This window comes from Hypanus sabinus, chromosome 9 (genome assembly GCF_030144855.1).
Source record: "Hypanus sabinus isolate sHypSab1 chromosome 9, sHypSab1.hap1, whole genome shotgun sequence".
In the NCBI taxonomy this organism is placed as follows: domain Eukaryota; kingdom Metazoa; phylum Chordata; class Chondrichthyes; order Myliobatiformes; family Dasyatidae; genus Hypanus; species Hypanus sabinus.
In genome coordinates this window covers 72544035-72567299 of record NC_082714.1, presented here as the reverse complement: position 1 = coordinate 72567299, position 23265 = coordinate 72544035, and the positions used below count along the sequence as shown (strand labels likewise).

The 23265-nt window shown below is 42.7% G+C and overlaps 1 long non-coding RNA gene across 1 annotated transcript in view; it reads left to right on the top strand.

The window, feature by feature from the left end:
• Nucleotides 1-17372, top strand: part of LOC132398852 (uncharacterized) — a 28051-nt gene extending 10679 nt beyond the window's left edge. The window contains exon 3 of the long non-coding RNA XR_009513828.1: nucleotides 16259-17372. This is a non-coding gene — a long non-coding RNA (uncharacterized LOC132398852). The remainder of the gene's footprint in view (nucleotides 1-16258) is intronic.
• Nucleotides 17373-23265: the final 5893 nt, after the last annotated feature.

The window sequence follows — 23265 nt, the reverse complement described above, 5'->3', positions numbered from 1 at the left end:
TGTTTGGCAAGGCTTTGTGGGCCAAAGGGCCTGTATCGTGCTGTAGGTTTTCTATGTTCCTAATCGTTAGGAGGGAAAAAATTAAATATGAAGGCAAGCTAGCAAACAATATCAAAGTGGATAGTAAAAGCATTTTCAAATATGTAAAAAATAAAAGAGAGATGAGAGTGGGTATAGGACCACTAGAAAATTAAACCAGAGAAATAATAACAGGGGACAAGGAGATCGCAGATGACCTAAATGAGTACTTTGTTTTGTCTTCACTGTGGAAGACACTAGCAGTGTGCCAGATGTTGAAGGGTGTGAGGGAAAAGAAGTGAGTGCAGTTCCTACTTCAAGTGAGAAGGTGCTCAAAAATCTGAAAGACCCATAATTCACCCAAACCAGATGAAACCTAGGGTTCTGAAAGAGGTTGCAGTAGAAACTATGGAGGCATTAGTCATGATCTTTCAAAAATCACTGTACCTTGGCATAGGACTGGAAAACTGCAAATATCACTCCACTCTTTAAGAAAGGAGGAAGGCAGCAGAGAAGAAATTACAGACCAGTTAGCCTGACCTCAGTGGTTGAGAAGATGTTGGAGTCAGTTGCTAAGGATGAGATTATAGAGTACTTGAATACACAGGACAAGATAAGACAAAGGTTTCCTTAAGGGAAAGTCTTGCCTGACAAACCTGATAGAATTCTTTGAAGAGATTACAAGTAAGATAGACAAAGGCGATGCAGTGGATGTTGTATATTTGCACTTTCAGAAAGCTTTTCACAAGGTGCCACACATGAAGCTGTTTACCAAGTTAAGAGCTCATTTTATTACAGGAAAGTTACTAACATAGTTAGAGCATTGGCTGATTGGTAGAGAGAAGCAGTGGGAATAAAAGGATCCCTGTCTGGCTTGCTGCCAGTGACTAATGGTGTTCCGTTGGGGTCAGTGTTAGGACCGCTTATTTTTATGCTGTATATCAATGATTTAGATGATGGAATAGATGGTTTTGTTGCCAAGTTTACAGATGATACTAAGATTGGTGGAGGGGCAGGTAGTGTTGGGGAAACAGGTGGGATGCAGAAGGGCTTAGACAGATTAGGAGAATGGGCAAGAAAGTAGCAAATGCAATACAGTGTTGGAAAATGCATGGTCATGAACTTTGGTAGTAGAAATAAATGAGCAGACTATTTTCTAAATGGAGAGAAAATCCAAAAATCTGAAATGCAAAGTTTTCTGACATATCAGAAAAAGCTGCTAAGGATTGCGGTCTCAGCTAGCTCCATTATGGACAATCGCCTTCCCAGAATCGAGCACATAGAACATAACATAGAATATAGAAATTTACAGCGTATTACAGGACCTTCAGCCCATGTTGTTGTGCCAACCATGTAACCTACTCAAGAGACTACCTCGAATTTCCCTAGTGCATAGCCCTCTATTTTTCTAAGCTCCATGTATCTATTTAAGTCTCTTAAAAGACCCTATTGTATCCGTTTCCAGCATCACTACCACCAGTGCATTCCACACACCCACCACTCTCTTGTGGAAAAAATTACCTCTGACATCCCCTCTGTACCTTTTTCCAAGCACCTTAAAACTATGTCCCCTCATGTTAGCCATTTCAGCGCTGGGAAACAGCACTGGTCACCAATGTCCATGCAGAATACGAGCCAACTACAATCACCCTTTGCCTTCTGTGAGCAAGCCAATTCTGGATCCAAAAAGCAAGGTCTCCTTGGATCCCATGAAGCCTTACGTTTTGCAGGAGCCTTGTATGGGGAACCTTATCAAATGCCTCACTGAAATCCATATACACTACATCCACTGCTCTACTATCATTAATGTGTTTTGTTACTTCCTCAAAGAATTCAATCAGGCTCGCAATGCATGACCTGCCCTTGACAAAGCCATCCTGACCATACCTAATCTCCAAATGTTCATAAGTCCTGCCTCTCAGGATCTTCTCCAACAACTTGCCCACCACTGAAGTCAGACTTACTGGTCTATAATTGCCTTGGTTATCTCTACTCCCTTTCTTGAACAAGGAAACAACATTTTCAACCCTCCAATCTTCCAGTACTTCTCCTGTCTTTATTGATGATGCAAGGATCATCTCAAGAGGCTCCTCCCTTGCTTCCCTCAGTAGCCTGGGGTATACCTCATCTGGCTTATCTAACTTAATGCTTATCAAAGGTCTAGCACATCGTCTTTCTAAATGTCTATATGCTTATGTGTTTCAGTCCACTGTAAATCATCCCCACAGTTGCCAAGGTCTTTTTCTCTGGTGAATACTGAAGCAAAGTATTCATTAAGCACCTCTGCTACCTCCTCCGACTCCGTGCATACGTTTCCACTATTGCACCTGATTGGTCCTATTTTCACAAGGCTCATCCTCTTGCTCTTCTCATACTTGTAGAATGCTTTAGGATTTTCCTTAATCCTGCTCACCAAGGACTTCTCATGGCCCCTTCTGGCTCTTTTAATTCCATTCTTAAGATCCTTCCTAGCAACCTTGTAATTGTCTAGAGCTCTAACAGTACCTAGTTTCATGAACCGTTCGTAAGCTTTTCTTTTCTTCTTTAACTAGATTTTCTACAGTCTTTGTACACCATGGTTCTTTAACTCTACCATCCTTTCCCTGACTCCATGGAACATACCTATGCAGAACTCCTTGCAAATGTTTCCTGAAAATTTGCCACATCTTCAAAAGATCATCCTCAAAAAGGCTGAATCCATCATTAATGGACACTTCTTCTCATTGCTACCATCAGGGAGGAGGTGCAGGAGCCTGAAGGCACCCATTCAATGTTTCAGGAACAGCTTCTTCCCTTCCTCCATCAGAATTCTGAATGGACAGTGAACCAATCCATGAACACTACCTCACAGTTTTTGCTTTCTTTTTACACTGCTTGTTTAATTTTAACTTTGAAACTTATTTTACTTGCTGTAATTTATTGCTTTTTAGTGTGTTGTTCTGTACTGCTGCCACAATGCAACAAACTTCATGACAGGTGGAAGTATCATGTGCCCAGCATATTAACTAGTAGCCTGACTGTTCGAAGCATACGTTGGCTGCAAGAGTATGCATCCACCTCTGAGAATTGCTGGTTAACAAAATTAGCAATTGTGTCAACTGAAGGATATTGCTTCCAGAAAGAGACTTGGAGCAGGTGGTAGGGAATCAAATGTGCAGCTAGTGAGCTGCTCATCTATTTATTCAGAGACCTGAAATAACAGGTTCAAGTCCCATCACAGCGGCTGTGAAATTTAACTTCAGTTAATAATTTTGAAATTGATAACTAATCACCAGAATACAAGAAAATTGGAGCAAAGATAGGTAATGTGTCTCGTCAAGCCTACCCTGACATCCTAATATGCCCAACCCATCAACTCCTCTTCTATGTCAGGTCCATGTGGGCCCGATCTAACAAGGCATCTGCCCTTTTTTTTTGAAGACCTCTAGTAATCTGTAATATACAAGAGGGCAAATACTTAAGGAAAGAGTTTCGAAGCTCAAAGAGATGTACAAAACAGCTTGTTCCCCTCTGCCAATAGATTCTGACCATGAATCCATGAACACTATGTTGATGTTGTCTTTTTTTTTGCACTATTTATTTATTTTGCAATTTACAGTACTTTTATATCTTTGCTAGCTGGCTGGTAGTGTAGTGGCATCTGCACTGGACTTTGAGGTGAGTGGTCCCAGGTTCGAATCCTTGCATGCTGAGTTGAGTGTCGAGCTAGCAACTCGGCCTCGTGAAACAGACAGATACTATAACCAATGTTAATTAAACCCAAAATGCAATGTTAGAAAGCTCCACCTGTTGAGGGACCAAAACGAAGTTTACCAAATTTTATAAAAGCTGTGCGAGAACAAGGTGCAGGAAGCAACTGACATGCAGCAAACCATTAGAAACTAACTGAAGATAAAAACTGTTAAAAGTGGAATTAATAGTCAGTATCTCTACCCTACTTATTGGAAATCCTTAGGAGGAGAGACAATATTGATAAAAGATTTATTGAAGCTATGGCTATAACAAGCACCAGCTATAGCAAGAGGGTAGCGGCAGAGAGTAGTGTCCAAGATCTCTACTGCGTAAGTGGGCATTAGATCAGTTAAATCATATCAAGGGATTTGGTGAGTTAAGACACTTTCACTGTTCTGTGTGTATAATTTTTGTATAAAATATGTTCAGTAGAGTTGTAACTGAGAAATATTTGGAAATGCATTCTTTTTTCTCCAATCCTGCTGACGGGTTTCAGTCAAAAATGTCGACTGTACTCTTTCCATAGATGTTACCTGGCCTGCTGAGTTTCTCCAGCATTTTGTGTGTGTTGTTTGGATTTCCAACATCTGCAGATTTTCTCTTGTTTGTGATTGTTTTTCTATTCACTGCTCCCTCTAGCACCTAGTGTAGTAGTAGTCTCTCGAAGTCCTAGGAAGACGAATATGTTGCGCAGTCAACGTCTGTGGGCACGTATATGACTTCTAAGACTAAAGTCCAAAGCGCAGATACGGTCGCAGATGGGGCAAGAAGCACAGCCTGTTGGAGCAGGAGCGGATGCCTTCCTGTTTCTTTCTTGACTCGCTTTGAGGCGCTGCATGCGCCAGTTGGCTTGGAAGTTGTTTGCTGCCTTGGAGCATAGATTGCACCACTTGGACCGATCAACAGTAGTGTGTTTGAGATCGCGGGGCTGGAGTTTGGCCCACTTAAGGTTTGACTTGAGGTTGTCCTTGCACCTCTTCCTTGGGCAACCTTGGGCACGGTTGCCCTGCTCCAGTTCTCCGTAGAACAACTGATGCGGCATTCTGGACTTATCCATGCGGATCACATGGCCGTTGAAATGGCTTGGTCCAGGACTGTCAGGTTGGAGATAGTCTTGCCAGTAGATTTGCATGACTGATCGCAGAGTGCAATTGTGGAATTGTTCAAACTGTTTGACATGTCTGCGATACAGTGTCCATGTTTCACAGCCATATGGAAGTGATGAGACCACAACAGCATTGTAAACCTTCAGTTTAGTGGAGAGGTGAATGTCTTTGTGCTGCAGAACTTTGACCCAGAGCCTTCTGAGTGCCTGGCTTGCTTTCTGGATCCTTGACATGATTTCTTTATCAAGGGCACCGTCGCTGGAGATGGTACTCCCCAGGTATTTGAAGTTGTCAATGTTCCATAGTTGTGTGTCATCGATGGCGATGCATGCCTGTGGTGGGGCACTGTTAGGTGTAGGCTGCAGGAGGACCTCTGTTTTACTGAGGCTGATTGTCAAGCCGAACAATTTAGATGTGGCGGAGAATCTGCGTGACCATTGTTTGTAGGTGGTCCTCTTGGTGCACCATGAGTGCACAGTCATTTGCAAAGAGCGCTTCTATGAACAGCTTTCAGAGGGTCTTTGTGTGTGCTTCAAGGCGACGTAGGTCAAAGAGTGACCCGTCCAGGCGGTATTTGATATAAATGCCCAGGTTTAGGTCTTTGACGGTATGCATTAGCACTTGAGTGAAGAAAAGGTTGAAAAGTACTGGTGCAAGAACACAGCCCTGTTTAACGCTGTTGGAGATGTCAAATTGTGCACTAGGTTCGTCAGCTGAGAGAATCTCTCCAGTCATGTTGTCATGGAAGAGGCGTATGAGGTTGATGAACTTTGGGGGGGCAGCCAAGTTTCCCGAGGATGATCCACAAGGCTTCCCTGTTGACAGTATCAAACAGTTCAGTCAGATCAATGAAGACAAAGTACAATTTCATGTTCTGCTCCAGGCATTTCTCCTGCATTTGTCTAACAGTGAAGATCATATCCACAGTACTGCGTTTAGGCCGAAAGCCGCATTGCGATTCTGGGAGGTTTCCTTCGGATACTGTTGAAATAAGTCTATTGAGGATGATGCAAGCCAGGATTTTGCCGGCGATGGAAAGTAGGGAGATGCCCCAGTAGTTCCCACAGTCTGTGCACAGGCCTTTGTTTTTGTATAGGGCGACTATTGCAGCATCCAGAAAGTCGGGTGGCATTACTTCCTCTTCCCAGATACTGACCAGGATGTCCTGGAATGCTTCGAGTGACTCCTGGTTGAGGGCTTTGTACAGTTCTACGGGAATGCCATCCTTGCCTGGTGCTTTGACACAGCTCATCTATTTGATGGCTGTGCTGACCTCGGTCAGAGAGGGAGGGTTGTTGGCTCAGTCGGGGGGGGGGGGGCGGTTGTTGGCTCGGTCAGGGAGGGGGGGATGTTGAGGTGTTCATGGACTGGGCTCTGGGGAATCTGGTCGAGTACTGACTGGTTGACAGTGGAGGGGCAGTTCAAAAGCTGACTGAAGTGTTCCTTCCATCTGGTGTTGATGCCCCTTTTGTCCTTGATAAGCGAGGATCTGTCTGCAGAAAGCAGAGGAGCTATGCTTGACTTTGAGGGACCAAAGACAGACTTGGTGGCATTGAAGAACTGCTGGTGTTGTTTGTGTCAGCATAATGCTGAACCTCATCCGCCTTCTTATTCCACCATATGTCGCACATTATATAGTTTTCCCTTTGAGCGAGTGCCTGATAGGACTTGGATCTGTCCCTTTTGCAGGTGGAGTTTGGGTCATCCTGCCATGCTCTGAATGCATTGTTCTTGGTGAGTAGGTCATCGATGATGGTGCTATTCTCATTGAACCAATCTTGGTGGGTGCGTTTTCTGCGGCCTAGGGTTAATTTTGCTGTTTCAGTTATAGCATCTTTGAAGTGGCTCTATTTCTGGATTGGGTTACCCGTGAGTGGCTGGTTTGTTGATAGTTTCTGTTTAAGAGTATTTTGAAATTCGCGTAGACACGGAGGGTGCTGAAGTTTGGAGGTGTTAAAGGATGGCTGTACTGCCTTTTTGGATGCTTTTTGTGAGATTGAATGATGTGTAGCTTGAGGGTAGTGCAGAGGACTCTGTGGCCCATCCAACACTCTGCTCCTCGCATGGCTCATGTGATGACTACATCTCGGATGTCACATTGACGGACAATGACATAATCGATCAGATGCCATTGTTTGGATCTAGGGTGCATCCATGTTGTCTTGAATTTGTTGGCCATTCTGAACACTGTGTTCGTGATAGTGAGGTCATACTCTTCACATTTGCTGAGAAGCAGAAGGCTGTTGCTGTTCATTTTTTTGAAACTGAAACTCAATGGTCACCTCCTCCTGTTGGTTCGCTGCTCTCCCATCGCCGTAGGACTTTTGAAGAGAGAAAGAAGACAAAGATGAACAACACAAGGGCCTGTGCGTGAAAGATATTATAGTGAAAGAGCCTTAGCACGGAGACAGTCCCGCTCTCTCGGCCTCGGAGGTCAGGACCCACTGGCATGAAGATCATTACACATGGTGGCCTCTTCGGCTGCAGGAGTTGCCTGACAACAGATTGATGAAGTCCTCCCTATTGACGACCTATGGGACTCCGGCTCCGGATTTCTTCTTAGGGTTTACTCCCATAGCTTTTCCCATGATTAGGTGTGGCCGCAAGGCAGCGGAGGTTTTAAAATCAGAGTTTTCCTTCTCCTAGGTGGGCAGTTGACCAGGACTAATGAGCCCCACCTGCCCGAAGCATCTGGTTTTGAGGCGCCAGAGACCCGCCTTTGCCCCTTCTCCCATTGGTAGGAACAGTTCCACCACATGAAGGCCAGGAGCTGGACTTGGTTGACAGAGGCTATTTGAGACGCAAGCCATGTGGAAGCACTTTATAGGTAGTGAGAGCTTATCCTCATTACCACCTCCGGCTATGTCAACCTTGGAAGTGTTAGATTTCCTCATAGAGAGTACGGCGACCAGTTACATGAGATCAGACCAACACTACACAGGTGTTACATTAAAGAAACAGTGAGGTGTCAGCCCGATGCACCACAAGGCATGGAAAAGAACAACAATGGTACTGCTGCTGCAAAACACAAATTTTTAGTCATACAAGACAGACTTAATAATCTGATTTATTAAATGCCAGCAACATTATACTGTTTACTTTTAAACTTGTGTCTTAGATGCACCTTAATATTTGTTAATTTATTTGCGTAATGTTACTTTATGCGTAGGTGTGTGTGACTTGTATATAATGTGTCGTGCACCTTGGTCTGGAGGAACATTGTTTGTTTAGCTGTATACATGTTGAATAGCAATAAACCTGAACTCGAACTCGATCTGGTTCTGATATCACCGGGTTCAGATATAGCCTAAGTGGTCGATAGTTCACAGACTTTAATGCAAACAGGTTTGATCCTCTGGCTGCATCATCCAGGTGGAGTAGAGAAAATGCCAAGCCGTGAGGACACACATGATGGTCGTTGTATACTGCTGTGTTTAATCTTTGTAGATGCTGCCACACCTGCTGAGTTCCTTTGGCATTTTGTGTATTGCTCTAGATTTCCAGTATCTGCAGAATCTTTGTCAAACTGCAAACTTTAAAAAAAAACAAATGTTTTTGAAATATTGGGTTATCATGAATTTTATGTATACCAGGCAAACTGAAACCTAGATAGATCACTCTCAACATGAAACTTTGGTCTCCTATACTCAATATATTTAATTAAACTTGTTTCTATAATTTCATTTCTAATAACACAGCTCCTGCTCCAGTGGAAATCTGTGTAGTTTTGTTTTAATAGTACTGTAATATTCTCTTCATGGAGGGTACACATTTCTCAACTAGGCTGTTATCATCTCTGTTCTGTTGAAGACCTTGTTGAAAACATTGTCTGTGAGTTGTTCCATTATCTCAGGCAAGCTACAATATTTTACATTGTAATGCTTGAAATCACACAGGCAGTAATAATAGCACTCACTTAAACATGGTTAGTATGAGCAGTGTAAGAACAGTGGCAGATCAGAGATCGGTAGTGAGAGAAGGAGTGACTTACTCAGGTTGGTGACTGTGCATTAAAAAGCTGCACTTCGTGGGAGCTCCAGGGTTTGAACAACAGCCAGTCAGAGATCAGAGTTCATTAATAATATCTGGGACTAATATCTGAGAGGGGAGTTTTGCCAGTATTGCATGATTTCCACTAGAGTTGCAAGGTGACGGGAACCAGAGTGCCAGAACAGATAGCAGAGAGGTTGTGGAGACAGATGTTGTTAAGATCTCAGACAAAGTCAAGAAGCAAAAAGTTGAGCATGATGTGACTAATGTCATAATGGAATTTCCTGCATTCCAGTATACAGGTGTCCGTTGCTGTACAAATGCTCACTTTTCGCCACTTCGCTTTTACAAAAGACCTACATTAGTAAACATGAGGAAATCTGCAGACGCTGGAAATTCAAACAACACAAACAAAATGTTGGTGGAACACAGCAGGCCAGGCAGCATCTATAGGGAAAAGCACTGTCGACGTTTCGGGCCGAGACCCTTCGTCAGGACATTAGTAACCTGTTTTCGCATTACAAAGAGGATTTTTGCTTTCACCAAAATTTTTCCCATATAAATTAATGGTTCTTCACTTTATGCCATTTTGGTTTAAGAAAGGTTTCATAGGAACACTCTACCTTTGTAAAGGGGTGGGGGGGCACCTGTAATAAATATTGTAGCAAATGCAGATGATCTCAGGACATGAAATTATGATCATTTTGATGTGTGGAGACAAAATAGACAGGGGAGACCTTAAATGGATTTTATTGCAACTGTATTTAGTTGGGAGACTGACACAGAGTCTATAGAAGCGAGACAAAGCGGCACCAAGTAGGACACTTCAGTAGGACAAATCCAAGGTAGAACAGTAGGGCGGTGATAAAAGGCATCTGGGAACACAGGCTCATAATTAATTAAAAGCGGTAGCACTGGTAGCTAGGTTTGTAAAGAAAGCTTTTGGCACTTCTGCCTTCATAAATCAAAGTATTGACTACAGGAGTTGGAATATTATGTTGAATTGTATAAGACATTGGTGAGTCCTAATTTGAAATATGCACTTTTGGTCACCTTGCTACAGGAAAGATGTAAATAAGGTCGAAGCAGTACAGAGAAAATTTACAAGGGTGTTTCCAGGACTGGGGACCTGAGTTATAAGGAAAGGTTAAATAGGCTAGAACTTTATTCCCTAGAATGTAGAAGATTGAGGGGAGATTGATAGAAGTATATAAAGTTATGAGGAGTATGATTAGGGTAAATATAAGCAAGTTTTTTTCACTGAGGTTGGGTTATGGGTTAAGCGTGAAAGGTGAAATATTTAAGGGGAATGAGAGGTCGGAGGAGTATGGCCATACTGGGTCAAGCTGACAAGAAGATGATAGTAACTCATGCATTACAACAGTGATGTGCAGAAGAACATCTCTAAATGCACAACATGTGGAAACTTGAAGTGGAGAGGGTACAGCAGCAAAAGGCCATGGATATACATTCAGTGGCCACTGCGTTAGGCACAGAGGGTACCTAATAAAATGACCACTGAGTGCATTTCCTAAGGAACAAAATTTAGTATGCAGAAACAGAGTTAACAAATCTGTTAGAATTTCTTTTGAAGGTCATCCCCAGCTAATTTTAAAAAATCAAGTGGCTAGTTTTTTTATCTTCGTATAAGTGATTTTTATTACTACTGTTGATGACAAGCAGATGATGTAATATGTAACATAAATGTAAGGAAGGACAAGCCAATGACTGGATGCAACTGCAGACTTAATAAGAGTTAAATTATACCACAGAGAAAAAATTCAAAAGGGTGAAGAATGCAGGACTGAAGGTGCTGTATTTAAATGCGAGTAGGATTCAGAAGGTGGATGAACTCATGGCGCAATCAGAGATTGGTTAGTATGACATTCTGGGCATCGCTGAGTCGTGGCTAAAAGAAGGCTATAGTTGGGAGCTTAACATCAAAGGATGCACTTTGTATTGAAAGGACAGGCAGGAAGACATAGGTAGTGGTGTGGCTCTATTGGTAAGCAAGATGGAATAACATCTTTAGAAATAAGTAACATAAGGCCAGGGAATGACTAATCCTGTGCAGTGGCCCCTCCATACCAGATGGTGATGCAACCAGGTAGACTGTTATCCATGCTGCACCTGTAAAAATGCTCTAAAGCCTTTGGTGACATACCAAATCTCTCCAACTGTTAATGAAATATAACCCCCTTCTTCATCATTGTATCAATATGTTGGGCTCAGGATCGATCTTCAGAGATATTGACACCAAGAAGCTTGAAGCTGCTTACTGCTGATCCCTCAATGAAGGTTGGTGTGTGCCCCCTCAACTTTCTGTTCCTGACGTCTACGATGATTTTTTTCTTATCAGAAGCACTCTGCTAGATAAGCCAGGGCCAGGATTGTGGAATAAGATAGCAGATATGCAAAGACAGTGGATTCTGGTTATTTGGGCCATTGGTTAATCAGCACAGCTGCTTATTTGGGACAAATTTTAAGGGAGAAAAAAATAATTGAGAAAAATTGCTGGGACTCCCTTCATTTATTTGGGACATTATGCCACTCAATTGGGACTCAATTGGAGACTGTTGCCAAACAGGTTCTAATTAGGATCAGATGTGCATATGTATAGCTGTTCGGCACTACATTGTTCTTAGAGTCATAGAAAGGTACAGCAAAGAAACAGGCCCTTTGGTCCATCTGGTCTATGCTGAAAAAAATTAAACTGCCTACTCCCATCAACTTGCACCAAAACCATAGCCCTCCATACCCTACCATCCATGCACCCATCCAAACTTCTCTTAACCATTGAAATTGAGCTCACATGCACCACTTGTGCTGGAAGCTTGTTCCACACATGCAGAACCCTCTGGGTGAAGAAGTTTCTCCTCATGTTCCCCTTAAACTTTTCACCTTTCACACTTAACCCATGACCTCTGGTTGCAGTCCCACCAAACCTCAATGGAAAATGCTTGCTTGCATTTACCCTATCTATGCCTCCCATAATTTTATATACCTCTACCAAATCTCCTCTCAACCTTCTACCTTCTAAGGAATAAAGTCCTAACCTATTCAACCTTCCCGTATAACTCGGGCTTCCAGATCTAGCAACACCCTTGTAAATTTTCTCTGTATTCTTTCAACCTTGTTTACATTTTTCCTGTAGATAGGTGACAAAAACTGCACACAATACTCCAAAGTAAGCCCCAACAACGTCTTATACAGTTTCAACATCACATCCCATCTCCTATAATCAATATGTAGGCCAATCTGCCAAAAGCTTTCATTAAGGCTCTATCGACCTGTAACATTACTTTCAATAAATTTTGGACCTGTACTCCCAGATCCCTTTGTTCTATCACACTCCTTAGGGCACCACTGTGTAAGGCTTACCCAGCTGATCATTGAATTGAATTGAATTTTGGTTTATTGTCATTTAGAAACCACAACTGCAATGCAGTTAAAAAATGAAACAATGATCCTCCAGAATGATATCACAAAAGCACGTGACAAAACAGACTACACCAGAAAATCCACATAACATTTGGCAATCCCCAAATCCAGAGTCCAGAGAGGCAGCCATGTATTACTATCATGCTACCATCTTAGCACATTCCCCGGAAAGGAGCTCTAAATCTACCAGACAAAACAAGACTACCCAGACACATCAAGTCAGGAGACCAACTCTACCCAATGAACCAAAAACTAAAGCTACAAGACCTACACAAAACCACATGGTTACAACATACAGTTACAACAGTGCAAACAATACCATAATTGATAAAAAAAATAGACTATGGGCACAGTAAAAAATAGTCCAAAGATGTTAAAAGACTATAATTTTGAAAGAAACCACCACACAGTTTCCACAAGTCCTCGTCATCCCACGTAGGCGGCAGAAAGGAATACCCCCGCTATGGACTTCCGTAGCACCACCAGACTCATCCTCACAGACGCAGCACACAGTGAAAGCGCACTGACCGCAGCAGACTCCGAGTCCATCGAACCTCCGAGCTTCCGACTATCCCCTCCGGCACAGCCTCTCTCAGCACCATCCTCTGCTGAGCGCACTACGACACTCCAGCCACAGGCCACCAGCAATGAGACCCTGAGGACTGGGGGACTGTTCTGCCCAGCAGAGACCCGGACCTCACAACAGCAGCAGCAATGAAGAAGGCCTTCCTGGAGATTTCCGGATGTTCCTCCGTGCTCCCACGTCTGTTTTTCATCAAATTAGGATTGTGCACGGCACCCCACTTGACAAATAACAGATATCAGCTCTGGAGAGGCCACTGCAAACTGCGTCGTGCCAGCATCTTGAAGAACTATATACCAAATATGGTAGTTTGACTCCACCATCTGCCATTTCTCAGCCCATTTTTCCAGCTGATGCAAGCCACGATCCACTACACCCAAGAAACTTGGTGTTATCCACAAAAAGCTGAACCAATTAACCAGATTATCATCCAGATCATTGATATAGATGACAAACAACAATGGACCCATTGTCAATCCCTGCAGCACTTCACTAGTTACAGGCCTCCAGTCAGAGAGGGAGCCATCTACTACCACTCTCTGGCTTTTCCCACAAAGCCATTGACTAATCCAATTTATTATCTCATCATAGACCATAAGACATAGGAGCACAGTTAGGCCATTTGGCCCATCAGGTCTGCTCCACCTTTCAATCATGGCTGATCCTTTCTCCCCTCCTCAGCCCCATTTCTCGGCCTACTCCCCATAACCTTTAATGCCATGTCAAGAACCTAGCAAGCTCTGCATTAAGTACACCTGGCCTCCACAGCTGTCTATGGTAATAAATTCCACAAGTTTACCACACTTTGCCGAAAGAAATTTCTCTGCAACTCTGTTTTAAATAGTCGCTTCTCTATCCTGTGCCCTCTTGTCCTAGACCATGGGAAACATCCTTTCACACATCTACTCAGTCTAGGTCTTTCAACATTTGAAAGGCTTCAATGGGATCACTAGTCTGCTAGAATATTGGTTCCCCTCGGGTTCAGGTGCAACCCATTATTTATGAACAAGTCAGACACTTGACCAGACCACAGGGATTTATCCACTCTGACAATGGTTGCTCAGCTTGCCCATGCCATACTTTAATTTATTCTCGCTAATCAATCACAAATGCTGATTGGCCGCTGCTCAAGTCTCCAAAACTTCTGTGAGTTGCTGCCTTTTCTACTTGATCACTGATCCTGACTGAATTACATCTTTTCAAGCTTCTTGTCTCTCCAATTGGTCGCTGCTCAAAGCTCCAAAAACTGCCACAAGTCACTGCATTTTCTGCTTAATCAGTGAACCTGAGTGTCTTATGTCTTCTTAAGCTTCTCTCCGATTGGCTGCTGTTTAAAGCTCTAGAGCAAACAGTATTTAAATAGTGTCAGTTCTGTGTGTGTTTGAATTTTGTCACTACTAGTTGATGAGGAATAACACAAAACAATTCAGAACTGCCTCTATCACTGCAGTTTCAAGCATTGAGACTTGCAGTTACCAGAAGTGGCCAGGAGTGAAAAGAAATTGATTTCACTACTTCAACAAGTTAGGAACTACAAAGAATTTGAAGGCAACTACAATCATCTTGAATGTTACAATGAAAATGAAGATTTGGAAAATGCAAAAATCGATAGCATTGTATAAAGGCAGCCCACTATTTGCACTTTGTGCTTGTGCTGAATTTGTTCATTGTGTACACTAGATGAATTCCTCTGTTGATAACTAGTTGGAACTAATGCACTTTTATAATATTGTAGTATTATTGGTAGTGTTCTAATTTGTTCTGTGTCTCATAATTTGATTCTCAATTTGTATTTCTATGCCTTCTTGACTATTTTCATGAAACTTCGGCTAACTGGGCCAAAACGTACTGGTTCCGATGATTGCCAATTAACCAAAAACTACTGTAGTGAAAACATAGCACAGTTGGTACTTTGAAAATATATCTGTTTTATTTTTGATTTTGGAAGGTAGTCACCAACACATTTAAAACTTGCCAAACCTTTAATGCATGGTGCATTGGGGTGGGAGTATTCTCTGTACTTCTGTAGCTCTGCAAGACTTTGATATCAACATATGGCAATAGTGGAAAGATAAGGGGAGGTGTCAGAATATTCTTGGGCTACAGAAGCTGCTCTGTCAAAAAAACACTTCTCCTAAAGGCTACAATAATAAATACTTCTTGACAATCTACTAGAATAGATTTGAACAGAGCTTTAGAATTAACAGTTCCTCCAGACCATATTTTCTCTTGGCAATTAATTTGGCTCACTTCCACAGCCTCCAGGCACATCTTCCCACTTTTATCTCTAATCGGTCCTACTTTCACTCCTGTTATCCTTTTGTTCTTCACATAATTGAAGAATGCCTTGGGGTTTTCCTTTACCCTACTTGCCAAGGCCTTCTCATGCCCCCTTCTTGCTCTTCTCAGCCCCTTCTTAAGCTCCTTTCTTGCTACTCTATATTCCTCAATAGACTCATCTGATCCTTGCTTCCTAAACCTCATGTATGCTGCCTTCTTCCAGCTGACTAGATTTTCCACCTCACTTGTCACCCATGGTTCCTTCACCCTACCATTCTTTATCTTCCTCACCGGGACAAATTTATCCCTAACATCCTGCAAGAGATCCTTAAACATAGACCACATGTCCATAGTACATTTCCCTGCCAAAACAACATCCCAATTCACACCCGCAAGTTCTAGCCTTATAGCCTCATTATTTGCCCTTCCCCAATTAAAAATGTTCCTGTCCTCTCTGATTCTACCTTTTGCCATGATAATGCTAAAGGTCAGGGAGTGGTGATCACTGTTCCCCAGATGCTCACCCACTGACAGATCTGTGACCTGACCCGGTTCGTTACCTAATACTAGATCTAGTATGGCATTCCCCCTAGTTGGCCTGTCAAGATACTGTGACAGGAATCCATCCTGGACACACTTAACAAACTCTGCCCCATCTAAGCCCTTGGAACTAATCAGGTACCAATCAATATTAGGGAAGTTAAAGTCACCCATGATAACAACTGCCTCCCAATCTGCTCCTCAGTATCTCTGCTGCATATAATCCACAATGCATTACTTAAACAACAAAGAATTATTCAAATATATTTGTAATCTTACTGAAATATTAAAGTCACAACACTCTGCTTAGTTATGAACTCCAGCTCAATACAAAGCATCTTAACACATATATACTATATATAGAGGATGCTGTATTTCTCAAATATCTGCCTGATTAATATATCAGGAGCTATCTCAGATTTGTTGCCTACAAAATCTGTTGTGGTCAGACCACTACTTACATCACTTCCACAATTCTTTTGAGTAGCATATAGTCCCTATGGCATGGACACAGTTGTGGCTACATCTAGTACCTTTCTTAATTTGTTTTCATTTGACTTTGTTACAGGGGATGTGGCAGGCAAATGGTGGATGGATCTCCAATCAAGTTGAACTTAGCTCAGCCAATCACATCCTCACAATGTTGGCTCTCATGTTCACAGTTACAAATGTCATTCCCAGAGGAATTACCTTTCCTCAAGTATGAAATCTTAGATGGGTATCAACCAGCTATGGTTTTGTATCTTTGAAATAACATTTAAATTCATTTTGTGGAATGACTAAAACAGCCCAGCCAGTGTCCAATTCAATTTTAATTCATTTATTGTTCACTTCATATTGCTTGTCTATTGTCAGTTTTCACATCAAGGCTACACAGTCCTAGTCCTGTGTCACTCTTATCAATATCAGATTTTTCATCAACAGCATGTAGATGAGAGCTCTTTCTGAAACTGCAAATTGACTTTGTATCTTTCCTCCTTCTCTGTGCAGTCCATTTATTTTTGTCTGCCCAACATACTCTTTGTGTGTATCCTATTTTTTTCAATGTTCCACAAATGTTGCCTTCAAACCTGCATTGGGCCCCAGCAACAACAGTAACACAACTTGTTTAGCCAAGCACACTTCAGTTTACACATTGCAGTTTTGTTCACGCACTCTTTCATTCTTGACTGCAATTCAGTTGTGTCTCTGGCTACAGTTTCCATTAATATAACAATTTCAACTGCTCTTTTAAATGTGAGTTGTGCTTCAGTTTGGAGCTATTTTGAATGCTTTCTCATAGTACATCATTCAGCCCATTCCTGAATTGACAATACTGAGAAAACTTTTTCAATTCAACCACGTACACTAAAATGGATTCCCCTTCCTTTTGATTCCACTTATAAAATCTAAAGCATTCCACAATCAACACTGGTTTTGATTCAAAATGTTCCTGCACTTCTTTCACAACATCAGCAAAGCATCATTTCAGCTGGCTTGAAACCAAACACATCAACTTTCCGAAGTAGCCACCAGTTCTGCTTTTTATATGATTATTATCACCCAGTACTCATTGTTTATGAATCCATGAATTCCTCCATCTTTTGCTTTTTGTTTTACTTGATTGTCTTTCCTTTTGGAAAGTAAACATACTGCTGGGAAGAAAAAAAATAAACTTCTTGTACTTTTTAAAAATTCAACCATTCCTTGTTGCAGTTATTTTTTAACTTGACCATTTCTCACTGTGGTTTTTTTAGTTCGAATGTCTCACTTTTCTTCAACATGAAAGAGATTAATGTTCACTTAAATGTTCCTCATCACCACTGTTACATTTTGTAACTCTATGAAAACATGAAAAACTGGGAGTCTAACTTTTCTTTAGGTGAGGCTCGCATGTATCCTATTGTGGTGTTATAATATGCCATTTATGTACTTCTACAGATAAACCACAACATATTATCTAAACAACAAAGAATGCTTAATCAAAAATATGTTTATAATAGCACTCAAATTTTTCTGAAATATTAAATACACAACCACAGGATGTTGAATCCTAACATTTACCCAATATTGTTAGGTAGTCCTTTCAGCTGTCTATCAACACTTGGCACAATGGGTGGCGAAGTCATTAAAATCAGACAAGCTGCTCTCTGCTTGGTGGGGGTGGGGGAGAAGCTGAACTTAGCTGTACAGTTTCAACTTGGTAACTCAGCAACAGTAAATTTGCCACTTCCAATTTCAGATGACAGTTCATGATGACTGGACATGATTCATATTCTTCTGAAAAGAAGGGGAGAGAGAGAGAGAGAGCGAGAGCAAGAGCGAGAGAGAGAAAGAGAGAGAGAGAAACATCAACACCTTTTGGGTTTGATTTCCAGCAGATTGATTCTTGATTGATTTACTCAGTAATCAATCTCGTCCCCTGCTTCTCTCATAGAGAGCAAGATGGTCCTTTAAGTGAAAAAGAATCTTTTTCTCTTTTGCTGTTATGGTCCAGTTCAGAGCCCGCTTTCCGGGTCTTGATCTGGTCCGCGGACTCCAGACTCAAGGTCTTGTAGCTGTCCCTCCTTTCACCCTTAAGCCCAAATAGGATCATCTTGGCTTAAGGAGGTGCACCTGAGACGTATTGGCTTGCAGGTGGATATAAGGGGCTCTGGGACTGAGTCTAGTTGGGGGTTGTTCTGGCTGGGTTGCCTTGTTTGCTTGGCTATCCTGTTTTGACCCTGGCTTGGAGTACCCACTGTTAATCATCTAGTTCTGTAAGTCTGTTCTTGTAGTCACCCTGGACTGAGCTCTATTCCACTCACTTGTCTCTATTGGGTAAGTAGGCTGGACTACTGTTGCCTGGTAGGGGGATTCTGACCATTTCCTACTCCTCTCTTCTGATGGGTGGTGCCCTGCAACCTGTCCAGGTGCTCTTGCCCAGGCCCCCCATGTTCCTGCCTGTGAGGTGGCCCTGCCCAGAAGCTATGTGGCCTGCCCTGAGGACTCTGGCCCTTTCCTACCCCTTGCTCCTGATGGGTGGTGCCCTGCAACCTGTCCAGGTGCTCTTGCCCAGGCCCCCCATGTTCCTGCCTGTGAGGTGGCCCTGCCCAGAAGTAATACAGCCTGCCCAGGGGGCTATCCTCCCAGCCTTCCTTGTCCCATTGACCCATCCTTTAGCCTAGCCAGGGTCCTGCCTTTGCCATGATCTCTCTGAAGCAAGGATCACTGTTGCATGCCACGGTCTCCCCATCTAGTTCTATCCTTTAGTTATTCCTGTCCTGCCCCTAGTACTTTAGTGCCTGCGTCCTGCATTTGGGTCCAGTCTCCATGTCCCCTTGTGACATTTGCTCTCTGCGGTGTAGAATGAGCTCTGTCTAGAAACAGAATCACAGTAAGTTTTATTGGAATTTGTTGTTTTGTGGCAGTAGTACAGAGCCAATCATAAAATTAGAGTTGTAGAGTCATAGAAAGGTACAACACAGAAACAGCATTAAATTTCATCTGCCATTTTTCAGCCCATTTTTTCATTTGGTACAGATCCCACTGTAAGCTCTGATAATTTTCCTCACTGTCCACTACACTCCCAATCTTGGTGTCATGAACAAATTTTCTGATCTAGTTAACCATATTATCATCCAGATCATTGATACAGATAACAAACCAAAATGGACCTGTTATGAATGCTGAACAGACCTGATGGAAATGGGGTGCAGAGTTAACCATTCCCCCCACCCTTTGAGAACTATGAACTATTGCTATGCTGCTAATGAGAGAGATGAAGCACAAAGGCAGGGACATCTGCTACAGATAAGGGAGAGAGTCACATTTGATTTATGTATTATGGCTTCTTCACTGATTGCTTACCTTTCGCTACAAGGATGTTACTTTGCTCATTAACATTCCTGAGGAGACAGCAGGAGTGGCCTAGTTTGATGGATATGGTCATTTTGAGTTGATGGGTGGCTGATACCCCGTCAGTGGGGATAAAAGACAGGTGTGGGGAGACATCCTCAGGCACACCAGTGGACACTGAATGAGTGTTGTGCACCCACAGGAAGGTGGGGGCTTCGAGGACCGAATCAGGAGATCAGTCAACAAAGCTCACAGAGTGACGGCAGGGCCGGTGGGGACTTGTGTGTGTGTCCACTCATGCCAGAGCAATGAGTCCACCACAGAAGAACGGTCTAACTGAGAACGGAGGGGTCATAACCAAATGACCACAATGGTACAATGGAATCAGAATATTTGCCGGCTGCAGCTACTCAATCTCTTGCTCGCTCTCTCTCTCTCTAACAAATTACAATACAACAACCGCAACTACCTCAGCACACATGAACTGAACTGAACTCTATATTCTCTTATGACAATTCATTTACCCCTAGACATTGATAGAGCTTGTTTATTATTGTTGATTATTATTCCTACACTTCTATGTTTATTGTTGCTAACCTGTTTTATATGTATATTTGCATTTTTGATATTGTATTGCTTAGTTTACTAATAAACACCTTTAGTTTTCGGTACCACCAGACTCCAATGGATTCTTCTATTTCTGCTGGTCTGTAAATGCAGTTACGGAGTACGTAACAAATTTGAGGCTCGTCCGGGATTTTATTACCTAATTGGGGGGCTGGTGAATCGGGATAGAAGTCCCTTATCTGATCTGGTTGTGTGGATAACCAGATGGGAAACCAGCTGAGATGGAGATTGACAAATTTTTAAATGAACCAACTACAGGGGCATTAGAGGATGCCAGAAAGGTGGAATTGTTAGGTGTTGAGAGACAATTGAATCTCTTGGCAGTGAAACCGGCGATGAGAAAGTTGGAGATACAGAGAGCAATATCTGCATAGTATGTATCCCGAGATGTGTTCCCATCGGATGTATTAGAGCTGTTTCCTGAGAGGAAACCAACCAAGAGTGAGCTTCAGTTACAGTTAGAAAAATTAAGGTTGGCTGAGGAGAAGGAGAAAAGGGAGCATGAGCTTCGAGTAAGGAGGCTGGAGGCCAACAATGAACGGGAAGAGAGGCAGTTTGATCTGGAAAAGTTTAAGGCATTGCAGGAAGGGGGTCAGGCAGTAGACCCAAACAAGGGGCTCAGGATTGGTCAGGAGATTAAGTTGGTGCCCCCATTCGAGGAGATGGATGTCGATAGGTATTTCCTCCATTTTGAGAAAGTTGCTTTGAATCAGAACCAGCCTAAGGAGAAGTGGGCTGTTCTGTTACAGAGTGTACTTAGGGGGAAGGCTCAGCAAGCGTATTCAACATTGGCTATGGATGAGTCTAAAGATTATGATGAAGTAAAAAGGGCTATACTGAGGAGTTACGAGTTTGTTCCAGAGGCGTACCAGCAGAAGTTCCAGAGTTTGAGAAAGCCATGGGACCACATGTATTTAGAGTTTGCCTGTGAGATGCAAATGTATTGTGAGCGTTGGTGCGCCTCAGAAGAGGTCATTGGAGATAATGACAAACTGCTACAGCTAATGCTGATTGAGTAGTTCAAAGGTTGTGTCCCTGAGGGTATGAGGACGTACTTGGATGAGATGGAGACAGAGAATCTGTCTGCGACTGCCAAGTTAGCAGACGAGTATGCCAGTAACCCACAAGACAAAATTTCCCCTAAATAAGAGCCACCAGAGAGGCAGTAGGGATGGTAGAGAAAGCCCACTGGCTAAGGCAGAGAATAAACCAGGGACTACCGGAAAAGGCAAGGATGAGGAAAAGCAGACTGGCAAGAAGGTTCCCAGCTTTACGTGTTATAATTGTGGGAAAGCTGGCCACATAGCATCTAAGTGCTTTGCTCCGAAGAAGGAGACAGGAAAGGGAAAGACAACAACTCCAACAGGTTGCATTGAGCCGGTCAACAGACGGATGAGGAAGGCAAGGTTAGATAGAGCCCAAGAGAGGTGTGAGAGGTTTATTTCAGAGGGGATGGTATCTGTGAAAGAAGGAGAAACCCCAGTTCCAGTGCGGATCTGGAGAGACCTGGGCTGGTCAGTCATTGATTCTAAGGAAGGTGTTAGACTTCGGTGTTAAGACTGAGACTGGGGAGGTAAATGTGTTAAAAGGTATCAGAAAAGGAACTGAGGCCGTACCTTTGCACAGAATGTTTCTGAAATGTGACCTGGTATCTGGACCAGTCGAGATAGGGTTGTGGTCTGAACTACCGATGAATGGTGTGGACGTCCTACTCGGTGATGATCTTGCAGGTGGTGACGTGTATTCAGCAGTGAAGCTGGCAATCAATCCTGTAAATGCTGAGGACCCGCCCATAGATTCCAAGATTTATCTCACCTGCGCAATAACTCGCAGCATGTCTAGAAAGGCGGCTGAGACAGGCACCAGTTTAAATGAGTCCAGTGTTGACTTAGCAGAGACGTTTTTACCGACCCTGTTTCAGAAGGGGTTACCGGATGAGGAGAAGAAGAATAGTGGAGCTAAGGGGAGTAAAGGAGAGGATGGTAAAGCAGAGAATAGTGGAGCTAAGGGAAATAAGGGAGACAAAGTAGATTTAGTTTTGTCAAGGAACGGAGTTTTGAACCTTGCCCATAAGATACCCCTAGGTGGACATTTTGGAGTGAGGAAGGTTATGGAGGCACAGAGCCAAGAGGAGAAACAGATGTGGCAGTTAGAAGGTCCAGGGTTGGACACAGATGATCTATCTGGCTTGACTGAGCTGTTTGTAGTTGAAGAATTTAAGTGTGTTCCTGATGATATAAGGGCAGTCCTAGATGAAAAGGATGCTGCTACCTTGAGGGAGTCTGCTGGGTTAGCAGACAAGGTTGTCTTAACCCGCAAAGGTTGAGTTTACTCCAGATGGGAGTTGCCCAGAGAGTAACTGGGAGGATAAGGAGAACTTGGAATTTGAAAGGGGGACTGGTATTAAAAGCCTAGGAGAGGCAGATGTCCCGTTGGCCTGTGTTCAGGTTGTTGAAGTACCTGTGGAGTCACAGGGTACTGAACCTTGTGTTGAAACTCAGAAAGGGTTTGAGGTGTCTGATTTGGTTAAAAAGGAATGCAATCCTTTTGGTCAGATGGACTTGGTTCAGTGAAGAAAGGGTTAACCTTGGCACCAGTGGAAAGTGAGAATTCTCAGACACTTGTGTTAGACGGTGTTCTAAAAGTTAATGATGAGATGAAAGCTGGTGAGATGAATATTATTGAAGGGAAAGGGAAAAGTATTGTTCCTAGACTTTTGAATAAAGTAAATTTAAAGTCTGGATTGGGTTTAGAAGTAGTACCCATGCTGAAGGGACAGTGGTTTGTTAACAAGGTGCCTGTGAATCAATTACAGTTTGTTTTGAAATTTAAGGATAAACATCTCATTGATGTTATTCAAGTATATGATTTGGGGAGACTGTACTTGAAGTGTTGTTTTGACCAAGAGAGATCACCTGCAGATGTTAAACGGGAAACTAATAGAATTAAAGATCCCGAAGATAAAATTAATGACCTGTTTAAAATTAATGAGTGGTTTGGAAGTTCAGCAAATGGGCTTAGTTTGGAAAACATTAGTGATAAGATAGCTCCTGTGCAGGGAGTCTGTGAAAGACTATTCCAAGCTGGTTAGCAAGCTAACCACATAAAAATTAAGTGGAAAAGAGGCAAGGG